Source organism: Ranitomeya variabilis, chromosome 2 (assembly GCF_051348905.1).
Source record: "Ranitomeya variabilis isolate aRanVar5 chromosome 2, aRanVar5.hap1, whole genome shotgun sequence".
NCBI lineage: Eukaryota > Metazoa > Chordata > Amphibia > Anura > Dendrobatidae > Ranitomeya > Ranitomeya variabilis.
In genome coordinates this window covers 364,936,428-364,960,585 of record NC_135233.1, presented here as the reverse complement: position 1 = coordinate 364,960,585, position 24,158 = coordinate 364,936,428, and positions in this window count along the sequence as shown.

Genomic DNA, 24,158 nt, shown 5'->3' with positions numbered 1-24,158 from the left:
AATAGCCCCGTCCAAAGTGGAAGCACCTGATGACTGCTGTGAAGGACAAACAGCAGCACTACCACTTATAACCACCGGAGGGAGCCCAAGAGCAGAACCCACAACAGAATTCACAACAGCTGCCCTTCCCGTGGTTGTTCCTTCCCGGTGAAAGACCTGGCTATTCATTGCTTGCGTTGAGAAACACATGATGGTGTCTCCGTGGCTTTTCTACATGCATTTGCATATTTCCCTTAAGGGATGAGGGCAGTGTTCTGGATCACTGCGTTGAGAAACACGTGATGGTGTCTCCGCGGTGTTGGATGTTTTGATCTCCCCGAGGTCATTCATCCTTATGTTTATAGTCCTTTCACTAGGCACTGCTCCTAATAGCCAGTTTCCTACTCCACACTGATGAGGGGCAAATACCCCGAAACAGCTGTCTGTGGATGGATACCATGTTTTGGCATAGGTGGTTTTCCTTTATTGGATGCTGCCCTTCCCGTGGTTGTTCCTTCCCGGTGAAAGACCTGGCTATTCATTGCTTGCGTTGAGAAACACGTGATGGTGTCTCCATGGCTTTTCTACATGCATTTGCATATTTCCCTTAAGGGATGGGGGCAGTGTTCTGGATCACTGCGTTGAGAAACACGTGATGGTGTCTCCGCGGTGTTGGATGTTTTGATCTCCCCGAGGTCATTCATCCTTATGTTTATAGTCCTTTCACTAGGCACTGCTCCTAATAGCCAGTTTCCTACTCCACACTGATGAGGGGCAAATACCCCGAAACAGCTGTCTGTGGATGGATACCATGTTTTGGCATAGGTGGTTTTCCTTTATTGGATGCTGCCCTTCCCGTGGTTGTTCCTTCCTGGTGAAAGACCTGGCTATTAATTGCTTGCGTTGAGAAACACGTGATTGTGTCTCCGTGGCTTTTCTACATGCATTTGCATATTTCCCTTAAGGGATGGGGGCAGTGTTCTGGATCACTGCGTTGAGAAACACGTGATGGTGTCTCCGCGGTGTTGAATGTTTTGATCTCCCCGAGGTCATTCATCCTTATGTTTATAGTCCTTTCACTAGGCACTGCTCCTAATAGCCAGTTTCCTACTCCACACTGATGAGGGGCAAATACCCCGAAACAGCTGTCTGTGGATGGATACCATGTTTTGGCATAGGTGGTTTTCCTTTATTGGATTCTGCCCTTCCCGTGGTTGTTCCTTCCCGGTGAAAGACCTGGCTATTCATTCCTTGCGTTGAGAAAGACGTGATGGTGTCTCCGTGGCTTTTCTACATGCAACTGAATGCACTTTGACCCCCTAAATCCTGCAATCAAACGCAAACACATTTTGGGAGCAGGCAGAGGGAAGACAGCCCCTCTGCCCTTGGATCGGAGACCCCACGACGTCATCGCGGAGATTCCGATTGTTGCCATGGTGACCCATGAATAAATATTTTTTTGAAAAAAAAAATCTAAACAATAAAAGTACACATATTTGGTATCTCAGCATCCGGAACGACCAGACCTATAAAACTGTCCCACTAGTTAACCCCTTTCAGTGAACAGCATAAAATAAAAAACAAGTAAAAAAAACAATGCTTTATCATCATACCGCCGAATAAAAAGTGGAATAAAACATGATAAAAAAGGTGAATATAAATAAACGTGGTACCCCTGAAAACGTCATCTTGTCAAGCAAAAAACCAGCTGCTATGCAGCTCCATCAGCGGAAAAATAAAACAGTTACAGCTCTCAGAATAAAGCGATGCAAAAATAATTACTTTTTCTCTAAAATAGTTTATATTGTGCAAAAGCGCCGAAACATAAAAATGGGGTATCACTGTAATCATACTAACCCGAAGAATAAAACTGCCTAACAATTTTACAAATAGAATGGTATAAAAAAAAAAAATCCTGAACTGCTAGTTTTTGTTCATACTGCTTCCCAAAAGTCGGAATAGAAAGCGATCAAAAAATGTCATGTGCCTGAAAATGGTATCAATAGAAACATCAACTCGACCCGCAAAAAACAAGACCTCACATGACTCTGTTGGCCAAAATATGGAAAAATTATAGCTCTCAAAATATGGTGATGCCCTAGTTTTTGCAATAAAAAGCGTTTTTTAGTGTGACAGCAGCCAAACATAAAAATCCGCTATACATCTGGTATCACTGTAATCGCACCGAAAAGAAGAATAAATTCATCTAGTCGTCGAAATTGCACAACAAATTGTACTTTGCAATTTCTCCTGTTACCCTTTATGAAAATGCAAAATTTGGGACTAAAAGAACATTTTTGTGGGGAAAATGTGATTTATTTTATTTTCACGGGTCAACGTTATAAATGTCTGTGAAGCACCTAGGGGTTCAATGTGCTCACCACACATCTAGATCAGTTCCCTGAGGGGTCTAGTTTCCAAAATGGTGTCATTTGTGTTTTTTTCACTGTTTTGGCACATCAGGGGCTCCCCAAACGCGACATGGTGTCTGCTAATTGTTCAAGCAAATTTTACATTCAAAAAAAGTCAAACGGCACTCCTTCCCTTTTGAGCTTTGCCATGCACCCAAACAGTGTTTTTTCCCCACATATAGGGTATCGGCATGCTCAGGAGAAATCGCACAACAAATTTTGGGGTCCATTTTTCCTGTTACTTTTGTGAAAATAAAAAAACTGGGTCTAAAGTAAAGTTTTTTGAGAGAAAAAATTAAATGTTCATTTTTTTACCACATTCCAAAAATTCCTGTGAAACACCTGAAGGATTAATAAACTTATTGAATGTGATTTTGAGCACCTTGAAGGGTGCAGTTTTTAGAATGGTGTCATTTATGGGTATTTTCTGTAAAAAAGACTCCTTCATACTTACTTCAAATGTGATGTGGTCCCTAAAAAAAGGTTTTGTAAATTTTGTTGGAAAAATGAGAAATCGCTGGTCAAGTTTTAACCCTTATAACTTCCTAACAAAAAAAAAGTTTCAAAAATTGTGCTGATGTAAAGTAGACATGTGGGAAATGTTATTTATTAAGTATTTTGTGTGACATATCTCTGTGACTTAAGGGCATAAGAATTCAAAGTTTGAGCATTGCAAAATTTTCCAAATTTCAGTTTTCTTCACAACTAAACACAAGATATATCGAAGAAATTTTACCACTATCATAAAGTACAATATGTCCAGAGTTATTGCCATAAAAAGGGACAGTGGTCTGAATTGTAAAAATTGACCTGGTCATTAACGTGCAAACCACCTTGGGGGTAAAGGGGTTACGGTTTCCTTTAAAGAAGTATTCCGGGAATATTTTTAGGGGGGATTGTCCTGGGTGAAAATACTAAACTCAGCTGTTACTCACCCTCCGCTGCTCCAGTGACACATCTCTATACCTGCTCTGCTCTTTTTTGAGAGGCTGTAGCAGTGACTTCACAAATATAGCACATATGCCAGCTACAGTACATAGGCGTTAAAAACATTACTGCCAGACACCTGTAGTTCCTCAGTGCTACCCCTCTTTCCCATCAGTCTTTCTGCAGTAGTCCAATGCTGTTCCAGCAGTAAGAAGACTGTCTGCTGGCTCCAGCACCACACAACTGCTGTAAACTCCACCTGCTGCCGCCGTCCTCTGCAGGAAGAGGAAGCAAGGAACACATGGCAGCAATACCGATGAACGATGTCGTTCAACCTTTTCAAAGAGTACTTTTTATTTAATAAATCAATAGGATATGTGAAAATAAGATACTTTGTAATATATTTTAACAGAGGAATGTTCTTCTTTCTCCTACTGGACTGATCATTTATTCTCAATTGATGGGTAAAATCTGTATTCAATGAAGACAGATTTTCCCATTGCTGAGATAGGAGATGACAGTTGGTGCTTGTAAAATTCTATGGAAGGGGAGGAGCTAGAGGAACACAGGCATTCTACTGCAGTGACAGTTACAGTTCTCCATAGAACTTTATGAGCACCACTTGTCATCTCCTATCTCAGTAATGGTAAAATCTGTCTTCAGTGTATACAGATTTTACCCATGAATTGAGAATTTAAAAAATCAATCCAGGAGGAGAAATAAGCAGATTTCTCTGATAAGATCTATTAAAGATTATTACATTATTGTCAGGAAATAGGAAGAAGTTCTGATTACTTCAATTACACATACAGGGCACTCTGCTGCAGTTTCCTCTGCCTGCCAGCACAGGCTGGAATTCTAAGCCACTCTTCTTCCCTCCCCCCGCTATATAGCTGTAATGTGAGACCAGTGTGCTACCAACATTCACTGAGGAATTTTTATGGCTTTGCGATGGGAAAGCCAGTGTTGTGTCTAAACCCCTCCCCCCCACCTGATACCAGCTCTAACTGGTACAGCAACTTTCAAACCACATGGGACTCTTTTGTTCTTGAAAAGTTATGTATAATGGCACCAATCAGGGACAGAGATATAAGGGTTACATATTCCGAATGTCCACCCAGAAATCTATAACTCACTGAAATCACTAGGATCTAAACCCAACGAGATGCAAGGAACGGGTTTCTTCGTAAGCAGGTCATATGTCTACGTCGTTTTTATACTTAAAAGAAAACCCATGACGTGGTGAGCATCATGATCATTGTGTCGTTCTTCTGCGAGGTTCATACAGCGAGTTATGTATAGAAATGGCTTGTCATAACTCTATGAAAGGGAAGTATTCAGCCTCTGAGTGAGGTCACCACAGGGGGAGTGCCTTGGTTTTAGGCACGGAGATAAGTGAGTGAGGCATCAGTCTTCACTAGTCGTTCGAGTCTAGCTGAGAGCCTGTCATGCACTGGGACATATGTCCGCCCTTCCCTGAGTCACATCGTTTGCCATGATCTGAAATTATTTGAGAAAACTGTAAGTGTTTCTTTTCAACTTTAATCCTTTTTTATTTGTAATTGTTTTTACATGCAATATTTGTCTACTTTTATAATATCTTTTCATACTTTTGTAAACACTGCCTACCTTTTTATTGGAGTAAAATATAAAAAATTACTAGCTTCATTTCTCCTTGCTCTATAACGTACTGTCACGTCCTCTGAAGTGAATTAAGCTACTAATTTGGGTTGGCTCCGGACCCGTTATTATTTAAGAAATCGGAGCTGGTGGCAGTGAATTTGGGAGACTTTGTAGTGACGGACGTCGTTGATAATTATTGTTCCCACCTGAGTGGGAGTAGATATATCACCCTTGCTGCAGCGTGCCCATTAGCCAGGACATAGTAAGGCAGCCTTTTTGGCCACTAATTATCTTAGGTGCAGTATCCTGTCTGACCTGAGGGTAAGGGGGCGCCAGAGAGCTGCAAGTTCCAAACCGGAACTGGGAAGTGGGATATAGATAAATCCCCTTCAGAAAAGAACTGGGCAACCAAACAGCCCCGGTTCTTGACATATTAGTGTGAGTGGTGGGGATGATAAAGATATCCTACCCTGTGATCCGTGACACAAGTTTTCTTATGTTCCCATACACTTTTAATTTTTAATCAAAGCGACATTTACACGTCAAAATAAGAAAGTGATGGACAAACCCCTCCCAGAACTTAATGGTCCAGAAAAACTTTCCACCCCACTGGCTTCCATTGGAGACTAAGAAATGAGTGGTTTTCCGGCACTACCCAATTACCCAAGCACTTAGGATCCAGGCAGTAACACAATAATGGGCCACAAGCAAGAGCCGATCACAACTTTGTTTGGAGGAGACTTTGGGGCAATAACTGGCATCTGGGCACATGCTCAGTAAGGACAGAGGGTGGTCCTTAGAATTATTTTCTCTGGTGGGCCTAAGGACTCCTAGTCCAATACCGGCCCATGCTACGGAGATTTAAAGGACAAAAGACATATTTTTCTGTATCCGATTGTTCCTAGCTTGGTGCGTCTCCGGCCTCATCCTTGAAGACAGCTCCTTCAATCTGAAGATGCCCAATGTGGGAAGTCTTGTAAGACTAATAGTGACTCCAGCAGTGATAATAGCCGCTATGACAGCGCAGAAAGTGTTAGATTTGTGTAAGAAGGACACACAGGAATATGCCGCTGCGTGCTACAAACACGGCTTTCTTCTATCTATTTATCTCCATAGCATTACATAAGTGTGCGGACAGCTCTCGGGGAGGCGACTTTAATGTAGATGGCGTGATACGGTGATCAGAGCTGATGGGAAAGACTCATTATAGAGTTCTCTTCCTCCGCGCCGGGTAATCCTCACATGGAGGTTACTGATATCTCAGCTCCGAAAGTCTAATTATTTCCATTAATTAAGAAGATTACATCAAAACAAATGTCTCTCCCCAGAACTCTGTGCATGAGGGGGCTCCTGGGTCCGGGAAGATTAGTGCGTAATACGGGATGACACATGGTAAGAAGAACGGTGTCACAGACAGAGGAAGGAATAACGTGCGGCCGCAATAAACGCCTGTGTGATTGCGATGTAGCAGAGCTGGAACTGTCATCCTTCTGTATATGGTGAAAATAGTACCTGCACCGCCTGGTGACTGCACGGAGATGAGCGGCGCTGCACGGGCGCTACTTATCTATTCCTGCAGCAGTTATTGATCCGATCTGCAGTAATCTCTCCTCCAATGGTAACGCCTGATAGACTGTGATATAGGAAGAGGTTCTTCAGCAGCTGCAGTTCTGTGTCCCTATCATTGCAGAACAACATGCCTCAGCTGCTGCCGGACCTCATAATACATTTAAGCTATTGTGAAACCTCATAACACACACCTCAGCTGCGGCAAAATCTCATAATCCACCTCAGCTGATGCAGAACTTCATAATAAACCTCAGCTGCTGCAGAGTCATAATACACCTCAGCTGCTGCAGAACCTCATAATACACCTTAGCTGCTGCAGAACCTCATAATACACCTCAACTGCTTCAGAACCTCATAAAACACGCCTCAGCCGATGCAGAACCTCATAATACACCACAGCTGCTGAAGAACCTCATAATACACCTCAACTGCTTCAGAGCGTCATAATACACGTGTAGCGCCCCCACTGCCGCAGGGCCGAGGGGTACCCGGTACCGGGCCTCTGAGTCTCTGCTCTGGGGTTGTCACGGTGGCTAGGCCCGGTCCGTGACCCTGCTGAGGGGCGTACAGTGAATAATAGATATGGATGGTGCTGCGGTGCAGTAAATAATGAGGACACCAGGTTGCAGTCTCTTTACCTCTTTACTGAAGGTTTTAGAGTCCTCAGTCCAGAGCGCTGTCAACAGGGCTGTCTGAGACCGGCCGGTCCAAAGGCACATCAGGAGTTCTCTTTACAGGTGGGAATCAGTGTCTACCTTCTAGCGCTGTGTGTTGTAGTCCTTCCCTGCTGAGCTCCCGGGGTAGTCCTCACAACTGCTGTGTCTGTCTCTGATGTTCGTTCTCTCCGTCCCCCAGATGATATGGTAGGACGCACCCGTATGAAGGGGTAGGCCTGGAGTTCTTCCGGGACCCTAGAGTCGCCCCTCTCCCACAGCTGCCTCCGGTGTCTGCTTAGGTGTTAAGTGAGACAGCCAACCTTTAATTGGCTGTCCTGCCGTGGTTTGCAGTAGTGCTTAAAGTCTCTTAGGGTACCGTCACACAGTGCAATTTTGATTGCTACGACGGCACGATCCGTGACGTCGCAGCGATCGTATGATTATCGCTCCAGCGTCGTAGACTGCGGTCACACGTTGCAATCACGGCGCTGGAGCGATGCCGAAGTCCCCGGGTAACCAGGGTAAACATCGGGTTACTAAGCGCAGGGCCGCGCTTAGTAACCCGATGTTTACCGTGGTTACCAGCGTAAAAGTAAAAAAAAACAAACCGTACATGCTCACCATCTGATGTCCGTCCGGTCCCTTGCCGTCCGCTTCCTGCTCTGACAGATCCGGCCGTACAGTGAGAGCAGAGTGCAGCGGTGACGTCACCGCTGTGATCTGCTCTCACTTTACGGCCGGCAGACAGAGCGGGAAGCGGACGGCAAGGGACCGGACGGACATCAGATGGTGAGCATGTACGGTTTGTTTTTTTGTACTTTTACGCTGGTAACCACGGTAAACATCGGGTTACTAAGCGCGGCCCTGCGCTTAGTTACCCGATGTTTACCCTGGTTACCAGCGAACGCATCGCTGGATCACTGTCACACACAACGATCCAGCGATGTCAGCGGGTGATCAAGCGACGAAAGAAAGTTCCAAACGATCTGCTACGACGTACGATTCTCAGCAGGATCCCTGATCGCTGCTGCGTGTCAGACACTGCGATATCGTAACGATATCGCTAGAACGTCACGAATCGTACCGTCGTAGCGATCAAAATTGCACTGTGTGACGGTACCCTAACTTGCTCGGCGTTCCGGCCACCGACTGTTTGCGCCTCAGAAGGATGTTGCCTCGGTCTAACAGCATGACTCCTTCTGGTCCTAATTCCTCTTTACTGTATTCCCGTTGTGCACTGGTTAGTTCTGCTCTGAGGAGTCTGCCAGGATCCCATCCCTGACAGGTCCTCTCACTAGCTCTTCCCAGCTACTTCTCTCTGTCTTCCTGTCCAACCCCCAGTTTTACCAGAGTGTGAGGAGTGGCCTACTAGATAGAACCACCCCCCCTGGTGGCCGGAGTGTGAAGTGTAGTGAGGTGTTACCTGGTCAGAGAAACTCCTTTAGTGCAATCAGACGTACCATAGCTCCCCATAGTGGCGGAGCCACAGTACTGCAACGACGAGGACTCTGGGGCGCTGCATTCCCCCCCGGTTAAATCCAGTACTCCCGGACTGGGAAAACAAGAACAACAATACATGTTAACAGGAAACACACAAAATTTTTGAAATAGCATAACAATTAAACATAACAGTGCTTTACCTTTATGGGAGGTGAGAACTCTTGAACGTTGCGAAAGTTAGGTCATGCACAGTTTATGACTCTCAGTTCAGTGGTTGAAACTGCGGGGACCCCGGGTAAACAAAGGGGTCCCCCTTTTTGAAAGTTTTTGAGCAATTCACCGTCCATTACTCTATTGTCCATTTTAAAACCTGTAACAAAAGATATACACACAAACATTCTCAACTAAATAGCAGCCCTTATTAATACCTCCAAGTTTTGTAGCGGAGGGGAGTTTGATTTTGAGTGCTGCGTGTGGACCTTCGCAGCGCAGGGGTTGCTATTGGCCTAACAGGGCCCGCTATGCTTGCTACCGCTGGTGTAGTGCACTGTCTTCTAGCTACACTTCTAGTGAGTCTGGGTAGCACTGGCAGGTTGGGGCTCTCAGAGCTGCTGCTATCAACAGTGGGTACAGCAGATTCACTGATAGCAGAGGGAGGATTTGCCGGTTCAACGGTTGGCATGGCATCTTCAGGTAAGGCTTGTTGAGGTTGCGGGACCGGATGATCTGGTACCACCATTGTTTCTGGTGGGTCCGGCTGTTGAAACATTAGAACAGGTACCACGATGGCTTGATTTATCTGAGTCCAGGACTGGGGAAAGTCACCAAGGACGGTATGGATCATCTTCTCCTTTTCCACCGGCGGGGAGATTTCTGGGGCCGTGTCCCTCTCTCTCAACTTATCGGGGCAGACCTTAAGGTGATCCCTGGATACCGCTGTCGAGGTCTCCCCTCTGTCCTTGCTGATGAGACAGACCTTCGTGTTGTCGAAGTCGGATGGCAGGATGGTATACGGTTCCGCTTCCCATTGGTCATCGAGCTTGTGTAGTCTCCTCTTTCGTTTAAGTACTTGCTCACCAGGTGACAGGGGAATCGCAGGAGCGTGCTGGTTGTAGTCCCTCTCTTGTTTTTGCCTAGCCTGGGCGAGACTTCTTTCCACGCACTCCTGTACTTTGCGGTACCTTCGCTGCCTTTCTGCATCCCAGTCTGCATCCGGCGAGGTATCTTCGGGGACTAGGACCCCCATGTCCAGATCAACGGGTAACTGGCTAGGCCCCCCCCTCATTAGGTACGCTGGAGTACAGTTGGTGGAATTTACTGGGATGTGATTGTAGATATCCACCAAGTCAGGCAACTTTGTCGGCCACAGGTTCCGTTCCTCTACGGGCAAGGTCTTCAATAAGTCGATCACCACCTGGTTCATCTTTTCGCACATCCCATTGGTTTGAGGATGGTACGGCGTGGTTCGGATCTTCTTACACCCGTACAGTTGGCAGAACTCTTGGAACACTTCCGCTTCGAATGCTGGTCCCTGATCGGTCAGTACCTTCTCTGGGTAGCCATGGGGCCTACAAAAGTACTGCTGGAAGGCCTTGGCGGCAGTCCTGGCCGTTAGATCCTTGACAGGTACAACCACCAAAAATCTGGAGTAGTGATCTACGATGGTAAGGGCGTAGATATAACCTGACCGGCTAGGTGTCAACTTCACATGATCCAGCGCGACCAGTTCGAGCGGCCGTTTGGTGATGATAAGCTGCAGGGGAGCCCGTTGGCTGCCACGGTCCTTCCTGCGTAGGCTACATGGGCCGCACTCCCGACACCACTTCTCAATAGCTCTCTTCATGCCAATCCAATAGAACCTCCCTCGGAGTAGCCTCTCTAGCTTCCTCCATCCGAAGTGTCTGGCTCCATCGTGGTAGGCTCCCAGAACCATGGGCGCATCTCGCCTTGGCACCACTATCTGCCACACCAATTCATGAGTACGTGGGTCGATGCTCCTCCTGCACAGCTTGCCATCATGGATAAACAGTTTGCTTCTCCCCTTCCACAGCTGTTGGGTTTCCTGTGGATCATCTGGACCAGGATGCAACCCTGCCTGCGTCAAGAGCTCTTTCACCCGACGGACCGCGGGGTCACCATCCTGAGTTTCCGCCCATCCGTGATGGGGCAGGGGATTCAGCGTGGCATCCGGTTGGTTCCTGTGCCTGTTCTTCACATGATGAGAGTTCTGAGTGGCTTTGGGGCGATGGAATGCAGGCAGCTCCACCTCTTCAATTGCCTCCGGGTCTTCTCCCGTTTCTGGCAAATTGGGCATTCGGGACAAGGCATCGGCATTGGCATTCTTGTGTCCTGCCCGGTACTTGATGGTGAAATCGTAGTTGGACAGCCGGGCCATCCACCGCTGTTCCAAGGCCCCGAGTTTGGCAGTATCCAGATGCGTTAGCGGATTGTTATCCGTGAAGACGGTGAATTTCGCGGAGGCCAGGTAGTGTTTGAACCTCTCTGTCACTGCCCAGACGATGGCAAGGAATTCCAGCTTAAAGGAACTGTAGTTATCAGGGTTTCTTTCCGTGGGACGGAGTTTCCTGCTGGCGTAAGCGATCACCCTTTCTTTGCCTTTCTGGACCTGGGACAGTACGGCTCCTAATCCCACATTGCTGGCATCTGTGTACAGCACAAACGGTTGGTCGTATTCGGAGTAAGCCAGTACCTCTTCTCCCGTCAGTGCCGCCTTCAAACAAGTGAAGGATCCCTCCAGCTCCTTGTTCCAATCAAAGGGGGTGTTCCTCCCCTTGGTTCTCTTTGGTTGGCCCACCAACAGGTTTTGCAAGGGTGCGGCCTTCTTGGTAAAGTCCTTAATGAACCTCCGGTAATAGCCTACCAGCCCGAGGAACTGCCGGACTTCGTGAAGGTCACTGGGCTTTGGCCAGTCCTTGATCACCGTGACCTTGTTGGGGTCTGGGGCCACTCCTTCAGCGCTCACCACATGGCCCAGGTACTGCACTTTAGGTTTCAGCAGATGACACTTGGACGGTTTCACCTTCAAGCCAAAGTTGGACAGGGCTTCAAACACCTCGGCCAGGTGCTTCAGATGGTCTTCGTAGGTCTTAGAGAAGACAATGACATCATCCAAATACAGCAGCACGGTTTCGAAGTTCATGTGTCCCAGGCAGCACTCCATCATCCTCTGGAACGTCCCGGGAGCATTGCACAATCCGAAGGGCATGTAATTGAATTCGCAGAGACCCATTGGTGTCGTGAAGGCTGTCTTCTCTTTGTCCGCCTCTGCTACAGGAACCTGCCAGTACCCACTGGTGAGATCTAAGGTAGAGAAGTAGTTAGCAGATTTTAAGGCAGCCAGAGACTCCTCTATCCTGGGCAGTGGGTATGCGTCCTTATGTGTAATGCGATTCAACTGCCTGTAATCAACACACATTCTCATTGTACCATCTTTCTTTTTAACAAGGACTAACGGAGCTGCCCAGGGGCTACAGCTGTCTCTCACCACCCCAGCCTCCTTCATTTCCCGCAACATGTCCTTGGCACACTGGTAATGAGCTGGGGGGGTACAGGGCGATATCTCTCTTTTATGGGTCGGTGATCTCCCGTGGGGATATGATGTTGGATCCCTTTCACCTGCCCAAAATCTAAGGGGTGTTTGCTGAATACCTGCTCGTACTCGTGTACCACTCTGTAGACCCCCTGTTTTTGATGGGATGGGGTAGAGTCAGTGCCCACATGCAATTCCCGACACCAATCTTTCGAGTGCTCTGCAGAACCGTTGTCCTCCGCCACGTTCGACGGGACCAAGGGTTCAGGTGTCTGTATCACACTATTATTAACAGTGAATAATTTGGCGAGCGTGGCATACTTGGTGAGGTGAACCTCTTCCTCCCCACAATTGAGTACACGTACGGGCACTCTCCCCTGGCGAACGTCGACCACCCCCCGGGCTGTCAGAATAGTAGGCTTATTGTCTGAGTATACGGGTTCTACCAAGGCCTGGTAGTCCTTTCCCCTGAGGCCTATGGCTGCCCGACACCATATTAACATTTCACTCCTGGGGGGTATCGCGATGGGGTTTGAATCACTCACAGTGACACGACCAATCTCACCACCAGTCAGCTCTACCTGCTGTCTCTGCATCAGAGCTCTGATTTCCTTCTGCAGGGCACGTTGCTCACTGTGGCCAGCGGTTTCTGCCACCTGTTGCAACAAAACAATAACTTCTGCAAGACAATTTTCTATAACATTAGTACCAAGAGTCATCATGGGATTACATTCTCGACGATCAATATCAACAATCACAATCCCTTGGGCTTTCAATTCCACCCGCCCCACCTTGATGGTGACCTCCTTATACCCCACTTGTGGCAACGGCTGACCATTACTGGCTATTATGGTGAAATCATCGTCAGGGCCACGAGTAATATCAGTGTCCTCCCAATACCGTTTATAAAGCACGTAAGGTATAGTCGTCACCTGAGAACCGGTGTCCAGCAGAGCGTTCAAGGGGATTCCATCAACCACTACAGGGAGAACTGGTCGTCCTCCAATATACTTGGTTCTCCAATGCTGCGGGCCTGACCGTCCTACTCCTGGGGGTTGGCCCTTTGCCCCAGGGGTTGCTCGTTTAAAGGACAGTACCTTGCAAGGTGGCCCACCTGGTGACAGCGGCGGCAGATGGGTCGTCCGTCCTGATGGAAGCGATCGCTGTCCCGGCCTCTGGTCGGTGGGGTCCTTTTCTGTCGCGTCCAGGGGACATCTTCTGGTCTGGAGGCTAGCTGGATCTTTTCCTTGGGGGCCTCCTGTAGGGACTGCACCGTCCGGGCTAGGGCAGCAACGCTCTTGGTCAGCTCCTGCATCTGAAGACGGAGTCCTGCAGGGGAGTCGTCCTCGAAGCTCTGGGCGTCGGCCTCCGCGGCAACTGGGGTATCCGATGCCACCTCCTGGTGGTATGTGAGAGCGGGGCGCCTGGGTGGTACTGCGCAGCTGGGCTGTCGCTCCTGCAATGCCTGGTAGCTTTATCTTTGAATTGCGCAAAGGTCAAGTCTGGATTTTGCATGGCCAGGAAGTGCAATTGGCCCCGCTGGTGACTGCACAGGAGCCCCTCAATGAACCGCTCCTTCAGGAGTTTATCCTCATCCTGCATGCTGCCGGGGTCACTCTGCTTAATGGCCCGCATCGCCTCCTGGAGATTAAGGGCATAGTCCCGTAAGCTATCCTGCGGTCTCTGTTTGCATCCATAGAAAGTCAGTTTAATTTCTGTAGCAGTGCGAGTATCGAAGGTGGCTTTAAGCTTTGCAAAAATCTGCTGTGCAGTTCCCTTATCCTCGGCGGGCCAGGACTTCAATTCTCTCAGAGCTGCCCCAAAGAGTTGGCCAGTTATCATATGAACCTTCTGCGGCTCTGTCAGGGGATAGAACTCGAGCAGGCTGCAGAGCCCTTCCTTAAAGTCAGTGAATGTATGCGACTCCCCAGAGTATCGTGGGAGCCAGGCCGCTCCGGGCAGATATGGCATAGAGAAGGGCATTATGGCTTTTGTGTTAGCGGCAGCGTCCGACTGGCTGAGGGAAACAGCGGGTTCTGCGGCAACCGGTGGTGGTATTAGGGCCGCGGCTTCGCCCGCTGCGGGGACCGGAGCTGTCCCTGCGTCCGCGGCTGCGGCCGCCACCTCCTCTCCTCCCGACTCGGACATGGCTGTCCCTTCCTCCCACTAACCTGCTGGAGGTCGGAGTTCCTCTTCCGGGATTGGCGCCTTACCGCGCTTTCCGTTCCGCGCTTTCCTTTGGCCGGTTCCGCCCACGAAGCTGAGGCTCCTCCCTCCGTGCGCGGCAATGGCGAATTTTGGCGGTAAATGGCAATACACAGTCCAAGCACAATAAATCACAGTTCCAAAGCACACATGACCTGATTCTTCAGGCTTAAGTAGATCCTGTTCGTGACGCCAAGTTTGTAGCGCCCCCACTGCCGCAGGGCCGAGGGGTACCCGGTACCGGGCCTCTGAGTCTCTGCTCTGGGGTTGTCACGGTGGCTAGGCCCGGTCCGTGACCCTGCTGAGGGGCGTACAGTGAATAATAGATATGGATGGTGCTGCGGTGCAGTAAATAATGAGAACACCAGGTTGCAGTCTCTTTACCTCTTTACTGAAGGTTTTAGAGTCCTCAGTCCAGAGCGCTGTCAACAGGGCTGTCTGAGACCGGCCGGTCCAAAGGCACGACCAGGACTCTGGGGCGCTGCACACGCCTCAGCCGATGCAGAACCCCATAATACCTCAGCTGCTGCAGAACCTCATAATACCTCAGCTGCTGCAGAACCTCATAATACACCTCAGCTGCTGCAGAACCTCATAATACATCCCATCTGTGGCTGAACATCATCATACACCTCCGCTGCTTCAGAACCTCATAATACACGCCTCAGCCGCTGCAGAACCTCATAATACACCTCAGCTGCTTCAGAACCTCATAATACACGCCTCAGCCACTGCAGAACATCATTATACACCTCAGCTGCTGCAGAACCTCATAATACACCTCAGCTGCTGCAGAACCTCATAATATAAACCTCAGCTGCTGCAAAACCTCATAATCCACCACAGCTGCTGCAGAGCCTCATAATACGCACCTCAGCTGCTGCAGAGCCTCAAAATACGCACCTCAGCTGCTGTAGACCCTCGGAATATGTTGGCGCTATATAAATAAAAATAAAATATATAAATAAAAATTATTATAATAAGCACCTAAGCTGCTGCAGAACCTCGTAATACACCTCAGCTGCTGCAAAGCCTCATAATACACCTCAGCTGCTGCAGAACCTCATTATACACACCTCAGCTGCTGCAGAACCTCATACTTCAGATTCTGTAGAATAAAATTCAGGAGATTCCAATGCCCTCCACTCTTCCTGTACCTGGCTTTCTGTGCAGCATGTAGCATACATGGGCTGGGGGAGGGGTAAATATATTTTCCTTTATTTACAACAGCAGAGTAACATAATGAGACTTTCTGCTTTCCGTTCTATAACACACCTATTGTTCCCGAGGAATACATGTAAGAGAAGCTGCAAATAATACATTATAGCTCCAAGTCTAATAAAAGCAGCCGATCGATGCAGAAAAAAACTCCCGAGCTCATAAATCACACTTGAAGCTGGAAGCATTTGAAGCCGAACACCTCGGCGAGACCTCGGGATTTATACGTTTAAGCCCAGAGATCCGACACAATTTATGCTGCTATAAAAATCTATTTGGATCTAGAGCCGCACCTCCCGTCATCTCGGGGAGTCTGCGGGGGCACCTGAGGTGCATTGTGGGAAGGAATAGTGTTCTACTGAGGGTCCACATCCTGTAACGATCGCTGGGTGGAAACGATAAGAAAAAAATGGACAAAAGTATCAGCGGCAAGTAATTAAATAAAGCAGAAAGTAAAAATATACAAAAAGTGACTACTAAGATTCAGGAACGTAACTAAAACTTGTGGTCTTTAATGGGCCCTCCGTGATGAGTGTAGAGGGCCCCTTCAGATTATGGGCCCCGTAGCAACTGCTATGTCTGTAGTTACACTCATGATAGTCACATCAGTGACTCATCAGTCACAATTTTGGTAGAACAGTCCCGTCAATAGGACAACAGGTTTATCAAAACTACACCCAAAAGTGGGCATTTCGGGAACACCTAGTTGTTCCTGTGGGTTGGGGCTTAAAAATCCAAAATTTTGGTTTTTAAATGGTGATAACTAGAGTTGAGCAAAAAGATTTGCAGGACCTTGGTCCAGTGGCCATGTTGGTAGCCACAGTGGAAGTATTAAAGGGGTTTTTGTACCCAAAACATAAAAACATAATGCCAATAAGCCTATTATAAATCTGTAGGGCGGATAATTGAACCCTAAAGTTGGCCATACGATTGAGAAGATTCAGGGACTTTATGGTTGTCTCAGCTGAGTGCTTACTTCAATGGTGGTGTTACACACCTCTCCTGGATATCCCGGCTCTGATCATTTCACCTCGGTCCATTGCCCTCTGTTGTGCTCTATGTCGGGCATTGCAGTGGCTCCATGACGTCATCTCCCTAATCCTATTTAAGGCACTATAGGACACACACCTTTGTCTTAGGATTGAGTCTCAAGACTTTCCTTTTGGTGTACTCCACCTTCTGTGCTCACCATACTTTAACTTTCTTCCATCCCTTCAGGGTTCCACTGCATCTGTCCTGTTGCTCCCAAGATTCCTGAGTCCTTGCTTCCCACAAGCCTTCCTACTTGACACACCATCGCCCAAGGTCCACGCGCCCACTCATGACCTGAGGCTTAGAGAAGTTGAGTCGCCCACCAGGGCAATGGGGATACTCGATACTGGGTCTGGTCGCACTTAAAGGGGATGTCACGGTGGCTGTGACCCAGTCCGTGGCCCGGGGACTCAATAAAAAGGGGAAAGGTCTTTTAAGGGAATTGTGAAAGTCTATTTTCATGATGCCATCTGTGGTTCAGTCAATAGGGACCGACTCTGCTTAAAGGGGTCCTCTGGGGTGATGTTGTGGCAACATGGTGACACTTCCCACAGGTGAAGCGGGGTCCCCAGGGCTCCCAAGGTGTATGGCAAGGGTGGTGTATGCCGTCAAATAAGTGGAGGACACAGAGTGGTAAAGTCTTTACCTGGTTCACTGGCAGTAGCAGTCCACAGTCCAGAGTACCAGGAACAGGGGATGGTATGGCCAGCCTGGAGGCAATGGTAGATCCCTCTCCCAGGTGAGGTCCATAAGCCTTTCCTACTTGTGCTGATGTGCGAGGTCCCGACTGCCTGAAGCTTGCTGGCAAAGTACCCCTTCCTTCCCCTCTCCTGGGACAGGTACCTGTATGGCGGGCAGCTTGAGCCATTTTACAGGGTCTCTATCACAACCTGGGCCCTTCAGGTGCTGCTTTGTCTTCAGGTGTGGTGTGGGCAAATTACATACAGTTCAGTGCCCTCCGGTTCTGTCCTGGAGCACAACACGACCTCGGGCTCCCGGTGCCCGGTTCCCGTGCTCTGGCTCTGAGGTTGTCCGATAGCAGTTCCCCTCTGAGCCCTTTTCCACTCCTTTGCTCCTTCCCTCAATAGCTCCAACACATTCAACACCCCTTGGGTTCTCGTCCTTCCCTGGAGCTGCAGCTCAGTCCTGGCTGCATGGCTCCGTAGTCTGCACTCAGTTCCAGACTTCCTTTCTCTTCCGTGTCTCTCACCAACTAACCTAACTCCTCCTCCAGACCAGAATACTTAAAGCCAAGGGAAGCTTCCCTAAATTCAGGTCCTGAGCTCCCCCTTCTGGCCTGGATTCAGAATGTGTTGCATGTGGGTGCCTTACCTGGTAAAGGAAATCCCGCTTACCTCCAAGCATGATATCGCCCTCCCCAAAAGGAAGGCAACATCACTGTAACAACCGGTTACCTGGGGTGTTACAGATCCAACTTCCCAGGTGAGCGTAAACAGGGGGAATGAGTATGAGAGACCGCCAGACACACTGGTAATGGCTTACCTCCTGCAGAAAATAAGGATCTTGCATGATGAAATCCAACATGCCCAATCCTTTTCCCACCAACACATTAGATCATCTGCCACTCTGTTTTGAAGGTTGGACATTTTTGGCCTCGGTTCTTCACAGACCAGAGGTGGACATATTAGATGGACATCCTGAGATGGACAGACCAGAGGTGGGCATATTACATGGGCAGCCTGAGGTGGACAGACCAGAAGTGGACATACCATGTGTACAGCTTTTTTTTCTTCACAGACTAACTACCTTACTTTACAAAGAACAGTTCTTCCACTTATCAAAAAGAGGTCATCTAATGGCCAGCACTAATAATTCCCATGGCTCATAATTACTTCTGGATTAGAGTCCACCATACACTTTCCCACCCTGGAGATATATGACGAAGGTTCATATAATGAGCTTCGAGCTCAGCTGTCGAAGACCAAGGGAGATGGAAATCAATTTATAAAGGGTGGTAACATGGATAGGACTGTCCAGTTTTTGTGCTTTCTCAGCGCTATGTGCCTTGTATAATGTTTTTCCCCATTAGTAGTATTCTAAAAACGCGCCTGATATCTTCAATAACTTGATGAAAATGAAGTCTCAGAAGTCCACTGGGTGGTCCGCACCAATCCCTGGAGTTATTTGACACCTCATGCCCAAAGATGTTTTTGGTGAAATCTTGTGCATGCGCAGTGTAAGGCCACATGCACACATTCAGTATTCGGTGAATTTTTACCTCATTATTTGTAAAACAAAACCAGGAGTGGGTGATAAATGCAGAAGTGGTGCAAATGTTTCTACTATGCTTTTCCTCTGACAGTTCCACTCCTGGTTTTGGCTTACAAATACTGAGGTAAAAAGCTCACCAAATACTCAATGTGTGCATGTGGCCTAAGAAGTCCTCCAGCCTGAGTGTAACTTAGTGAGGAGAAGAACGCAGCAAGCATGCTCACTTTTATCTACAGATGGAAGGCGGAGATACTGATGTGAGTATACGGTCCACCAGGAGGGGAATGTGGGGAAAGATAGGTAGAGATAGATAGATAGATAGATAGATAGATAGATAGATAGATAGATAGATAGATAGATAGATAGATAGATAGATAGATTACACTGGTCAACAGCATTTTTGGTGCCAAAGATATTTCATCGAATTTAGGGTATTTTTGGGGTGCTGATTCTGAATATGTCATCAGTTTTGCCAGATTGGCTCAAGTTTTTGAGATTTTTGGTATCTTATTTATAGCACTTGTTGGTAAATGCGACGCATCATCTCATTAATTTCTTTGGATTAGTACTTGAACTGAGCAGTTCTCAATATAGTTTTGTGTTAATTAGTGTTCTAAAAGTTTGTTCATAGCTTGATTTTTGCACTAACTTTATGTTGTTGTCTGTTTTCCAGTGAAAAGCATGAACTCATCAAGAAGTTGTCTTAACGATCCAGACTCATTCTGTTACATTTGTGGTGAATACACACTGCCAAAACATAGAAGAAACATAACAGACTTCGTAAAAAAAGTGTATTTTGCCTATTTTGGGGTTATGCTTGGGGACCAAGACAAGTTTTGGGCACCACACATAGTGTGCAAAGCATGTATCGAATTATTACGAAAATGGAGCAAAGGACAAAGAAAAAGCTTCAAATTTGGTGTTCCAATGGTGTGGAGAGAGCCAAAAAATCATCATGATGACTGTTATTTATGGTAAACACAGGTACAGGCACATCTTCACAATGAGGGACAGGCCTTCTTGCAGATTCCATGTTACTCCCATTTTCGTTTCTTATGCTTATTGAATCCTTGCACTTGCACTCAGGGCAGTTTCTAGCCCAAAAATGACACAGGGCGAGAGTAGGAAATTTCTCCCCCCCCCCCCCCCCCCCCGGCACCGAAAATAATAAACATTATTTTTGTGGGCTTGAGTAATAAATAGAGAGCAGGCTTGTATCTTCCCTTTTTTTAATAAATTATAATTTGCCTTTAACTTATATAGAACTTGGGGAAAAGGGACAAGTATGCTAATTATTAACGGTGAGAACAAAGTTGTAGGTAAATAATATCTATTAATTATTTTGGAAACAGATCCTAAAAATTGTAGGTTGCAGATTTATGAGAAACTGACTCTTCTAGATTTAGCCGCTGCAAAAGCATTAATAGCTTCCGAATAATTCAGCTTTTCTGCCAGTTCATTTTCTAATTCCAGGTCACATTTACTAATCTCTTCTAAAAGGAGATTGGCGAGACTTTCCCCAGATGTATCAGTAGCAGGACGATAGCCAATAAAATGTTCCTTTATTGCTACGTGATCATCATCTATATCAACAAATCTTAAGGTGTATGACAACTGTTCAGTGTGACCTGCATCTTGTGTGCAGTCCAACATTATTGAAAAATACTTAGATCTTTTGGCTTTTTCTAGAATACATTTCTTCACCTGAGAGGCCATCAAGCAGATAATTTCATTTTGAATTAAATTTCCACAGTAATGTGTATGGATTTCCTGGGAAGTAATTCGTTTTAAATGATCTCTCATTACTGGTTCAAATTTTCCAAGAAGCTCTATAAGCCCAAGGAAATGTCCATTATTTGGTGTAAACAATGTATTTGACGATCCTCGAAAAGCTAAATTATTGGTTGCCAGGTATACAGTTACTGCCATAACTCTTTCCAACACTTCTCGCCTGGGTGAGGATGCCACCAGACTGCCAAAGATGAGGTAAGTCAGCTGGGCCCCCTCCCGGGTTTCATGCTGTGGGGCATGCCAAATCAGCATGCCCCAAGGGTGGTTGGGGGGGGGGCAGGTGTGGGGGTCCCCATCCAAAAAAAAAGGCTAGCCCAACCCATCCCATCCCTCAGACCCCCTCACCTGTTCAGTGTGTCAGTGCCCTCTGCCCTCTGAGTCTGAGCGCGCTCAGACTGCTAAATGGGGCTGCTGGGAAGGGAAGGACTAATCCATAGGCAGGGGGTGGGCATTTTTGCTATACTGCTACCACTGTCAGACTAGACTGCAGCCTGTCCTGTCCAGCATTGAAATTGGCAACAGCCAGGCAGCCTAGTCTGACAGTGATAGTGTGTGTGCTTAGCTCTTTGATCACTGTCTCAGGGAGCGCCCGTGCTCAGCCGAGAGCGCGGCGCCCCTGCTATCAGTGTGGGAGTGGCCGAGCTGCCTCATCCTGGCTGTTCATTCTCGCTGTTCATCCAGCGCGGAGCGGAGGTGAGTCATACCTCCCAACTTTTGAAGATGGGAAAGAGGGACAAAGTTTGCGGCGCGCTTTGCGCGCCGCGGCAAATTTTAGGCCACGCCTCTGACCACACCCATTCATAATTAGTCACACCCATATCCACATCCCAACCACACCCATTTAGCACTGCCGATCACACTGTTTCATATACAATAATTATAAACAAAAAAATATGGCCACACAGTGCCCCATACTGTATAATGGCCACACATGATGCTCCATACTGTATAATGAACACACATGACGCTCCATACTGTATAATGGCCACACATGATGCTCCATACTGTATAATGACCCCACATGATGCTCCATACTGTATAATGGCCGCACATGATGCTCCATACTGTATAATGAACACACATGATGCTCCATACTGTATGACCGCAAATGATGCTCCATACTGTATAATGACCGCACATGATGCTCCAGACTGTATAATGACCGCACATGATGCTCCATACTGTATAATGACCCCACATGATGCTCCATACTGTATAATGACCGCACATGATGCTCCATACTGTATAATGACCGCACATGATGCTCCATACTGTATAATGACCGCACATGATGCTCCAGACTGTATAATGGCCACACATGATGCTCCATACTGTATAATGACCGCACATGATGCTCCATACTGTATAATGACCGCACATGATGCTCCAGACTGTATAATGACCGCACATGATGCTCCAGACTGTATAATGACCGCACATGATGCTCCAGACTGTATAATGACCGCACATGATGCTCCAGACTGTATAATGACCGCACATGATGCTCCATACTGTATAATGGCCGCACATGATGCTCCATACTGTATAATGGCCACACATGATGCTCCATACTGTATAATGGCCGCACATGATGCTCCATACTGTATAATGGCCACACATGATGCTCCATACTGTATAATGACCGCACATGATGCTCCATACTGTATAATGACCGCACATGATGCTCCATACTGTACAATGACCGCACATGATGCTCCATATTGTATAATGACCGCACATGATGCTCCATACTGTATAATGACCGCACATGATGCTCCATACTGTATAATGGCCACACATAATGCTCCATACTGTATAATGACCGCACATGATGCTCCATACTGTATAATGACCGCACATGATGCTCCATATTGTATAATGACCACACATGATGCTCCATACTGTATAATGACATACAGGCACGCAGCTCACACACAGGCACGCAGCTCACACGCACGCAGCTCACAAACACATGCAGCTTTGACACAAATGCATCACACACGCAGCCATCACACACACACGCAGCCATCACACACACACACACGCAGCCATCACACACACACGCAGCCATCACACACACAGCCATCACACACACACACGCAGCCATCACACACACACACACACGCGCAGCCATCACACATGCAGCCATCACACACACACGCAGCCATCACACACACACACGCAGCCATCACACACACACACGCAGCCATCACACACACACGCAGCCATCACACACACACACGCAGCCATCACACACACACACACGCAGCCATCACACACACACACACGCAGCCATCACACACACACAGCCATCACACACACACACGCAGCCATCACACACACGCAGCCATCACACACACACACACGCAGCCATCACACACACACAGCCATCACACACACACACCCAGCCATCACACACACACACACGCAGCCATCACACACATCACACACACACAATCTCCTCTGTGATGCAGGGGCGGCTGATGTCCATGTGCAGCTCTCTGCTGAAGTCTTCAGTCTCCTGCTCACAGCTCTGCACTATCCCGGCACCTCCCCCGTCTCTCCTTCTCTGCCGGGATAGCAGCTAAGAGCAGAAGCCGGAGCTCCGTGCACACACAGCCAGAGGTAGTGAATCGCTGACCTTTCTTCTTGATTGCTGCAGGCTCTCTCCTTCAGCGTGGCAGCGCCGCACAGGGGGCGGGAGGGGGGGGGGTGTTGCGCGGGCGGTCAGGAGGCAGCTTTTATATAAAAAAAAAAAAAAACAGGCTCTCTCTACGTCCCGGAAGTGGGCGGGGCTTCACCGGCGGCCGCAAATTCGGGATTTTAAATGCCCGAAGCGGGACAGCGGGACCCCGGTGCCAAAGCGGGACTGTCCCGCTGAAATCGGGACGGTTGGGAGGTATGGGTGAGTGGCGGCGCCGAGGTGGCCGCAACCATTATGTGCGGTGCGGGGGGGGGGGCGCGGCGACGCGAGGCGATGATCTGACCGCTCAGCTGTCAGATTTGCAGCTGAGTTCGGGCAGGGCGCGCCCGCGCTCAGCACTGAGCGCGGCATCCGCGCCCCTGACAGCCCTTAAACAGCAGCAGCAGCGGGCAGGGGACCACCGGGGCCCGAGGCCTCTCCTGCGCCCCCCGGCCCCACGGCGCCCCGTGTGGCCGCCCTGCCCGCCCTGTTGAAGAAACGGCCCTGCTTGCACTGCACAGAAATAACAGTCATCATGATGATTTTTTGGCTCTCTCCACATCATTGGAACACCAAATTTGAAGCTTTTTCTTTGTCCTTTGCTCCATTTTCGTAATAATTCGATACATGCTTTGCACACTATGTGTGGTGCCCAAAACTTGTCTTGGTCCCCAAGCATAACCCCAAAATAGGCAAAATACACTTTTTTTACGAAGTCTGTTATGTTTCTTCTATGTTTTGGCAGTGTGTATTCACCACAAATGTAACAGAATGAGTCTGGATCGTTAAGACAACTTCTTCTTGATGAGTTCATGCTTTTCACTGGAAAACAGACAACAACA